This window comes from Urocitellus parryii, chromosome 1, assembly GCF_045843805.1.
Source record: "Urocitellus parryii isolate mUroPar1 chromosome 1, mUroPar1.hap1, whole genome shotgun sequence".
Classification (NCBI taxonomy): Eukaryota; Metazoa; Chordata; class Mammalia; order Rodentia; family Sciuridae; genus Urocitellus; species Urocitellus parryii.
This window is the reverse complement of record NC_135531.1, coordinates 57604870-57614039: the sequence shown is the minus strand read 5'-3', so window position 1 is coordinate 57614039 and position 9170 is coordinate 57604870.

Here is a 9170-nt window from a genome sequence, read left to right as displayed (position 1 = left end):
TGCTGTTCCTTCGCTTAAGGAATCTCTCGCAGCAAGCTAGACCATCCCAGTTGGCTTATTTCTTTCTCCATCATTTGTTATTGACTGAAAGCCGGCAGTATACTGGCTTTGTTGGTAGGGAGCCAGACAGAACCTAGGACCCAGGACCCAACTACTCCCAAAGAGAGAGCCTCAAGTAGGATTCCAACCTTTATTCCCAGTACCTGGAGTCTGCCCATATCAACAGAGACTGATAAAAACGTTACCCTGCTCAGGGTCCCATTTTGCAGGTTTTGAAGCAAACAGCTAGCTCTCGTCTCTTTCCTAGTGGGATCTTTTCTTTCTGGCGGAGCGATTAAAGTTCACATGATTTACCTTTTCTGAGTCTCCTTCCTCTGCACAGGAGGGTGATGCCCCGCCCCCTCCGCTGCCGCCGCCGCCGCCGCTGCTGCTGCTGATGCTAACCACCAAAGCTTCTATTTATCCATCCTGTGTGCTGTTTGCAGCCACTTATGCAGATTAAATCTTTCAATCTCAAGCTTTATATGGGGTATATGTGCTATTTTTATTCTGATTTTTACAAATGAAGAGATGGAGGCAAGTGGGATGAAATAACTTGCCAGTAAGTGACAGAGCCAGAATTCAGAACTGAGGTGGTCTGAATGGTCATCCTGCTCTTAACCATAGAGGGGGAACCCAGGCCTCCAGGGTTGGAAAGGATCATCAGTCATCATCAGCTTCAATTATCTCAAGCAAGGCATTCTAGGAAATACATACTGCCTCCCAAGTAGGTCAGTTTTATTATTTTGAATTATCACAAAGTGAATAGCTATTCACTTAATTTCTCTCCTATCTTCAATTCTCAGATCAACTATTTGTCTTAGAGTAAACCACTTCTGTGATGGGACCTTAAAAACATCTTCAACTTAGAGTTCACGCACTTCATTTTGGATTGTTTCAAACACAGACCATACCCAGCTCTTTTCCTCTCCTCTCCATTCATTGCCTTCAATTACTCTCCTCCTTCCCTAGAAACCTTGGCCCAACCTCTTCCTCAGGGCTTCTGAAAGTAGGTCACCAAAGGCTGAATTGTGCGTCTGCCACGCTTGAAGCAGGTTTGTTGTACTCAGCATTCTTATACTACTTTCCTAGAACTACACTAACAAATTACCACAAATCAGGCGACTAGTTAAACAACAGAAATTTATTTGTTGGCAGGCTGTGACTCCTCTGAAGGCTCTAGTGGAGAACCCCCCTCTGCCTCTTCTTGGCTCCCTGCAATCCTTGCAGCAGTATCACTCCAGATCTGTTCCATGGCCTTCTTTCCTGAATTTCTCCTGTCTCCAAATTTCTCTCCTTTTTATTTTTTTTTTATAGTTGGGCACAACACCTTTATTTTACTATTTTATTTTTATGTGGTGCTGAGGATTGAACTTGGAGTCCCACACGTGCCAGGTGAGTGCTCTACCACTAAGCTACCGCTCCAGCCCCCAAATTTCTCTCTTCTTTAAGGATACCAGTCATTGGATTCAGGGCCCATCCTAAACATGACCTCATCTTAACTTGATCATATCTGCAGTAAAATCACATTAGCAGGCTCCAGGTAGACGTGAATTTTGGGGGAACACTAATACGTATCAACCCTAAAAGTCATTGTTAATGAAAATACATTGCCTGAACTGAGGATGCAAAGAGGTATAAATCACAACCCCTGCCTTCAAGGAAACTCCAGTTGCAGAGGTAGGCCTTGTTCAGAACATAAATAACTCAGAAGATGCTTAGAGCCAATGGACTGAGGCCAAATGACAGTCTATGGGCCAAAAGGCAGCAGTGCTTGAGGAATTCAGCCAACAGAACAGTCACTGGGGATGCCACTAGGGGACTTCTCTAAGGTGGGGGTGAGCAAAGTACAGGGGGAAGGGGGAGAAAGTAAGAAAAGTAAGGGGGAAGGGGGAGAAAGTAAGAAAAGCAAAGATAAGCAAGAAGGGCTATTAAAAGCACCGCTTTAAGGGGGAATGTGCGTCTGGCAGAATCTTACTTCTGAAGTTTCATGCCGAAATGAGAGGCCAAAGGAATGTAAATATCTACCATACCAAGCACGAGAGCATGATGAATTACTTTTATGTGATAATATTATGCTATAAAGTAATCAGCATGCTTTAAAGTTCCCTCAGGACTGAGAGTGTAGCTTAGTGGTAGAGCACTTGCCCAGCATGTGTGTGGCCCTGGGCTGGATCCCCAAAACCACAAAAAGTAGAAAATAAAGTGCTCTCTCCTTTTGGTAACTTTAATATTATCAGAGAAAGGAACATCATATCTTATAATCATGGATCCAAAAGCTCAAAGGGATTATGTAACTTGTCCAGATCAGAGAACAAATCAGTTGTACAGCAAGTTTGAAACACACTGCTCTGGATATTCCTTGTTCAGGAATTTCCCCTACCATGATGTTATCTTCTGGGTGGGCCTTCCAGTTCTGACCGTAAAATGTTTTTAATGCAGAGAAAGCATTCGAAGAAAAGGGATTGCTACAAGAAATGGAAAGCCTCCCTAAAAGTGATAGAGGAGTCCCAAACTGGAAATGTGAAAAACCTTCCCTAGATGACCTGAACTGGTTTCACCAAACCTTCTGAGAATTTTTCAGTATATTTCAGTATATTGAAGACTCTTCTTTTATCCTTAAGAGATTTCATAGGATCCAGTGGCCTTCTGCAGAACTTTTAATAGGGGTGATTACCTTTAAGAAATAAAAGACATTGGTAAGAAGTAGGGGAAGACAAAAGAATGGAAATTACATCACAGGATGGTAAGCCAGCAGAAATTGGTACTCAGAGTTCAGTGCCTGATCTCACCAGAATGGAGTCACTCTCCAGATGACCAGTCTTGGCATATCTTGAAGACTTTCTGATAAGAATCTGCTATAACTGGAGGCAAGTAGAAAGTCTAGCCTTGGGGTTGAGTATCTCATTGTTTTCCTGGATTTTCTTTGTCTTAGCAAGCAGGTAACTTGCTGGATCCTTTGTTGGCTGAGTCTTTAGAGATGCTTATATTTAAGGTTGAAATGTGTTTTAGTATGAGTCACTGAGTTCTTGCTTGTGCAAAGCACTACACTGGTTGCTATGGGAGAATACAAAAATATAAGACAGACCCTGACCTTAAGAAAATCCCATCTAATTTAGGAGACATGAGCCATATAGAATAAAATTATATAAGTATGGTTGCAATGGAATTTGTAAGCATATTTCTTTCTTTTCTTTTTTTTTTTTTAATCACCCAGTTCTCCGTTCAGATGCAGCTTCTCAGAACTAGACCTCCCTGGCTACCCTTTTAAAAATAACCCCGTACCCATCACTTTTGGGGCTTATTTTGCCATAGGGTTTTGTTTGTTTATTTGTTTGTTTGCTGTGCTGGGGATCAAAAGGCCTCACACTTCTTAGGCAAGTGCTCTACCACTACACTATATCTCCAGCCCATGTTGTACAGTCTTGATGACACAGTAGATCAAAGTAAGCTTGGCCTGAAGAGGCCTCTGTGAATTGAGTCCTTAGGTAAAAAAAGAACTGCAACCTAAGTAAGTATGTAAACAAACTGGGAATTTGCCTTTGTAATGGAAAGCTGAGTGTCAGCCAATCACAGCAGCTGAGTTTCAGTCAATCATAGGCAGCCAGCTGTTGAACCTTGTTCAAATAAGGCCAATGCCAAGTTTGTGACCAATCCAGCTGTACCTCACTTTTGTTTTCTGTATGTCACTTCCATTTCTTTAGTTGTAAATATCACCAGCACATGTGGTAGGCTGGGGTGTACTGAATCATTTTTGGTCTGGACTAGCAAAAGCCTATTAAGATCTGCAAAACTATATTTGTTATTCATAAGTGTCATTCAGTACTTGCACAATCTGAAATTAAATTTGTTTTCTCCTAGACATTATATCCTCAACATGAGGATATAATGAAAGTTCAACATGAACTTTGGCTTGTTCTCTGCTGTAGTCCTAGCACCTAAAATAATATAGGGCACACATTGTGCTCATTATTTATAATAAATAAATTAATCTTAATCAACTGAAAATGAATTGACTTGTTTTATTGATTTCATAGAACTAGAAAATAGAATAGTGGTCACTGGAGAATAGGAAGGGTAGGAGAAGAAGAAATAGAGAAGGATTGGGAAATAGTGAAAAACAGATAAGAGAAATAAGTTCTAGTATGTACAGCACAGGAGGGTGACTATAATTTGCAATGATTTAGTGTATATTTCATAAAGAACTAGAATACAGGAGTGTGAAGGTTCCCAACAAAATTATAAAGCCTTAAGGAGATGGAAACACTAATTATTCTGATTTGATGATTAAACAGCATCTTCCTATTCTCCATAAATATGTACAATTTTTAAAATTTTATAAAGGAAAATAAATAACTTGATTAATTTAATGTTTCTCACATTTGCCTGTTAGACTCACCTAAGAATCTGTCAAAAAATTTTGCAAGAAGATCTGATTCAGTAAACGTGGAGTGGGGCTCAGGAATCTATTTTTAAGAAGCATAGGTAATTCTTTTAATGAGACAGTTTGGGAAACAGAAATAACTCAGTGATTGGGGGTAGGAGAGGAAAGTAGAGTGATAAAAGCAGACCACAGAAGTCAGTGGCTACTCACTGGAGTCATCTGGCACCCAGACCCGTGAAATTAGAATCTCTGGGGGTGGTCTCAGCTTGGGGCAGAGTTTTAAAGCTCATCAGGTGATTCTAGCACAGAGGCAAGGATGAAACCCCCTTAAGATCTGCAGGAATATTTTATAAGAACTCTGAACATATTGCCATGTTTTGCTCTAGTGGCTTTCAGCTTCTTGTGTCCTATGGTTGAATCCCTGAGCTCCACTCTGGAAGGACACATACAGTGACTTATACTATAACCCAATTTGGACTCTAATACTTCTATTGTGTAAAAAAGGTCATTTAAAAACAATAACTAAATGTAATCTCCTGCTTTTTATGGCCATAGAATATTCACCTAGAAGAATATTTTGATGGTGAGAAAGCCAAGCCCCTCTGGGCACTTCCTAGATGGGCAAGATCAAGACAGAGAGAGTTAAAACAATAAGCTTATAATAGAATGGGAGGAAATGGGAGGAAATGCGAAATTCTGGATTTCTCTTCCAGGCCTGGAGAAAGGTGACTCATAGTCTAGGAAAGCCAAAAGTGGAACTGAAGAGTCTGTAGCAATGATTTTCAATCTGGCTACATATTATAATCATCTAGGGAGTTTAAGAAACTAATAATGCCCAGACTCATTCTTGAAGATTCTGCTGTGTGTGTTTTTTCAATGCAGCAGGGTTATTAATCAGAGGTTGAGAAAGGGGAATTTGGGCACATAATCCCAAACAATTCTCTTAGCAGCTATCATTTATTGAGCAATCACCCTATACCAGCCATATGGATGCCTGATTGTACAGATTATCTTATTTAATTCTCACAAAAATCTTAGGAGAGAGTCCACCAGTAGACCCAGGGAGGATTACGAGGATTATGAGGTTCCATAGCTAGTGAGTGGTGGAGCCCAGATGTCAGTCTAGAGCAGTACTTACAGGCCTATCCAATCCTGCTTGCTGAACCCCAGGTAAGAACATCAAGGAGAAACTTCCTGTGGTGGAAGTTGTGTTTAGTGGTTTCATTTGCTGTGCTGTGCTATAACTCTTTCCCCTTTACCAGCTAGCCAGCTGTCAGTAAAGCCTGCTCCACACAGCTGGGGTGGGGGAGAGTTGTGGGAAAACAACCAGGTTGGGGTAGATGAGCATGGGGCAGAGGGGTGTGGGAGGTGGTTTCAGCACTAGAGATTGAGAGCAATGCTCAGGATCCACGCTGCTCAGCACACTGATGGAAAGTTCCATAGAAAAGCAGATACAGTGGGGAATGTGAGTACCTCCTTGGAAAATGTACCACATTGGCTGCTAGATTTCGCCCTATATATAGGCTAGAGGCTCAAACCATCTTTCTTGGATTCTAAAGGGAAAGAAGTTCCACAATTCTAGATTTTAGGGGCTCCTTGGGCTTCATTGTTATACAGAAAATCATTTGTGGCACAGAGCTGGGCTCTTCCAAATTTGACTGTTTACTCTTTTATTTATCCATTATTTTTTTTTGGGGGGGACGACAAGGACCAATTCTTGAACCTCTTCATTTCCATCATCTATTCTTTTGGGACTATTTTATACACACACACACACACACACACACACACACACACACACAGTTTGGGTTCATTCTGTTGAATCATTTCATGAAGAATACTGTGTAGGCAATAATAAAGAACAACAAAAGCTATGTGGAGGGGAATTAGGTGAATGGTGATGCTTACTCTCCAGCTAGGCAACTCACCTTGCCACTTCCTTGTCTCTAGCTTTAAAGGACAAGACCTGACTTCATATTTCAGTCCAAATTGTCACATTATGGGACTCTAAGGTGTTTTGTGAACAGCTAAAAACAAACATTACTTTTACCATCTAGAAGCATACTACTGACATTACAACTTCATATGTTTGCATCTACTGCCTTAAAGCCCTTGGCAAAGTAGCCTACTTCAAAGAATTTGAACTTACAAATATGTCCAAGGCATTTAAAATCCTGTGTGAATTCTGAACTTGGGGATTAAATTAATGCTGAAGAAAGTTGACTTGACATGGTCTCAAATTTTGTTCCTCTTATTTAGGTGAAAGAATTTAGGGACATCAGAACATTATGCTGAAATTTCAACAGAAACAAACCACATTTCATGGCTTTTACGTTTAAGAAAGATACATGTGGGCTGGGGATGTAGCTCAGTGTTACAGCTCTTACCTAGCATGCACAGACCTTGGATTCAATTCCCAATACTACAAAAAAAAAAAAAAAAAAGGATGTTTCCTTCTGTAAAATATTTCAACAAACATGAGATGAGGAAACAACAGGAGGTGGAAGTTATGTAGTTATATGCCGTTAGCCCTCAGTGAAAGGAAAGTGACCATAACACTTGGAGTGACCAAGAGATCTTTATTGCAGCAGTGAGAGAGAGAGAGAGAGAGAGAGAGAAGGAAGAAGAAGAGGAGGAGGAGGAGGGGGAGGGAGGGGGAGGGGAGGGGACGGGAGGGGAGGGGAGGGGAGGGGAAAAAAAGAGAGCACAAGAGAGAGGGCCCTTCAGGAGGGAGTTTTTATAGCCAAAATCCAATGGGGTCTTGGGGTCTGCAAGCTGCCTTGTTGGCATACAGTGATTGGATCATACAGTAGTTGCTAAGAGTGTCTTCTGCCTTCAGGCAGATGGGGCAGGGGTCAGATGTGGGTTTCTGTTGCACCAGATGGGTGGGGGTCAAGTGTTCAGCCTTGAGCGAGGTTGAGTATTCAGACTTGACACAAACAGGTGATAAAGGACCAGACAGAGGGGGGTTTGAGTGCTCAGGTTATCCTGCAGCTAACATTTGTTCAGCCTGCCTGACACTCAGCAGCACAGAAAATCCAAAGTCTCTTAAAATCCAAGTGCTATAGCACATTCATTCATTTAAAGCAAAAGGATAGTTCCCAAGAAAATTGAGGCACAACTCCTTAGACTAAGAGAACCTTGAGAGCAGATATAAATGTGTTCCTATTAGAACTCATCAGTTGACCTCTACATTCCATTTCTTACAGTATCTCTGTGTGCTCTGCATGTCATTCCTCACAGTGAGCAAACTGATTCCATTAGAATGTGTAGGTGGAAGGAACCAATAGGGTTACTGTCATTCAGAATGATGCTGACACTGTTCTAATCACTTAACATATACTGAGGAAGATAACGTCTGGCTAAGTGAGAAAAAAATGCTTGGCACCAAACAACATGAGCTCTTAAGCCAGATTACCAGGTTTGATTCCTAGTTCTATCATTTCATAGCTGTGTGACTTTAGGCCAAATAACTTCATCTTGTACCTCAGTTTCCTAAAAAAAAAGATGATAAAATTTCATAGGGTATGGTAAGAATTAAATGAGTTAATGGGGGGTGGGGGATGTGGCTCAAGCGGTAGCGCGCTTGCCTGCTATGCGCGGGGCGCTGGGTTCGATCCTCAGCACCACATACAAATGAAATAAAGATGTTGTGTCCACCGAAAACTGAAAAATAAATATTAAAATATTCATTCTCTCTCTCTTTAAAAAAATGAGTTAATGGAACAAAGTGCTTACAACAAAGACTTGAAACTATTTGATTTTATCCTAATCCCTTACACACACACACACACACACACACACATCCCTTGCTTGTATTCTAACTGGTGGAGTCTGGAATTTGTACAGCTAACTGCTCTCCCACACCTGGGCACGTACTTCTCTCAAACAATGAAGGCAAAGTCACTTCTCTGGCTAGGGACAGAGGAATGGCAGATGTTTCAATTTTAGTCAATGAGACACAAGTTTCCTGTGGGATGGGAGTGTTTACGGAAGATTTCTTTGCAAAAGAAGTGAATTAGAAGAAAATGTCTCTTTTCTTCTAATGATACCGCTTATACACTTACCTGTAAAAGCAGAGCCATCTTGGCACTGTGAAGGTAGCTGGAAGAAAAAAGGGAACAATAATGATTTTGTTCAGTTGAAGAATTAACAGCCCTGAAGTTCCTACTTCTGAACTTTTTGAGTGAGGTAAATTTTCCTTACTGCTTAAAGCATCTTGAGTAGGCTTTTCTGTCACTGTATCTGAAAGTACCCTAACAGAGCATCTATTAAGTTGAAGATATCTTAAGGAAATACAAAGCGTAAAACTCTGAACCTGATCTCAACAAATTTTTCATACACTTGTGGGAGATAAACCATGAAAAGAAAACTATTATAGTAGGCAGTGAATGTTAAGTGCTTGGATTAAGGTAGTCTAACTAAGCAATACAATTCATACATCAAGAGTGGCCTCAAAGAATGAGGAAAACATGAGCAGGGGAAGAGGGAACATTCTAGGTAGGGAAAATAATATATACAAGGGGTGAGTTAGAGACTGTATTAATTTACTAAGTCTGCCATAACAAAAATACCACACATTTGATTGCTTAAAACATAAGTTTATTTCTCACAGTCTGGAGGCATGAAATCGAAGATCAAACTGTTGGAATCACTGGTTCCATTTTGAGGCATCTCTTTGATTCGTACATGGCTACCTTTTTGCTATGTCCTCTCATCCTTGGTGTCCTTGTGTATCCACACTTCC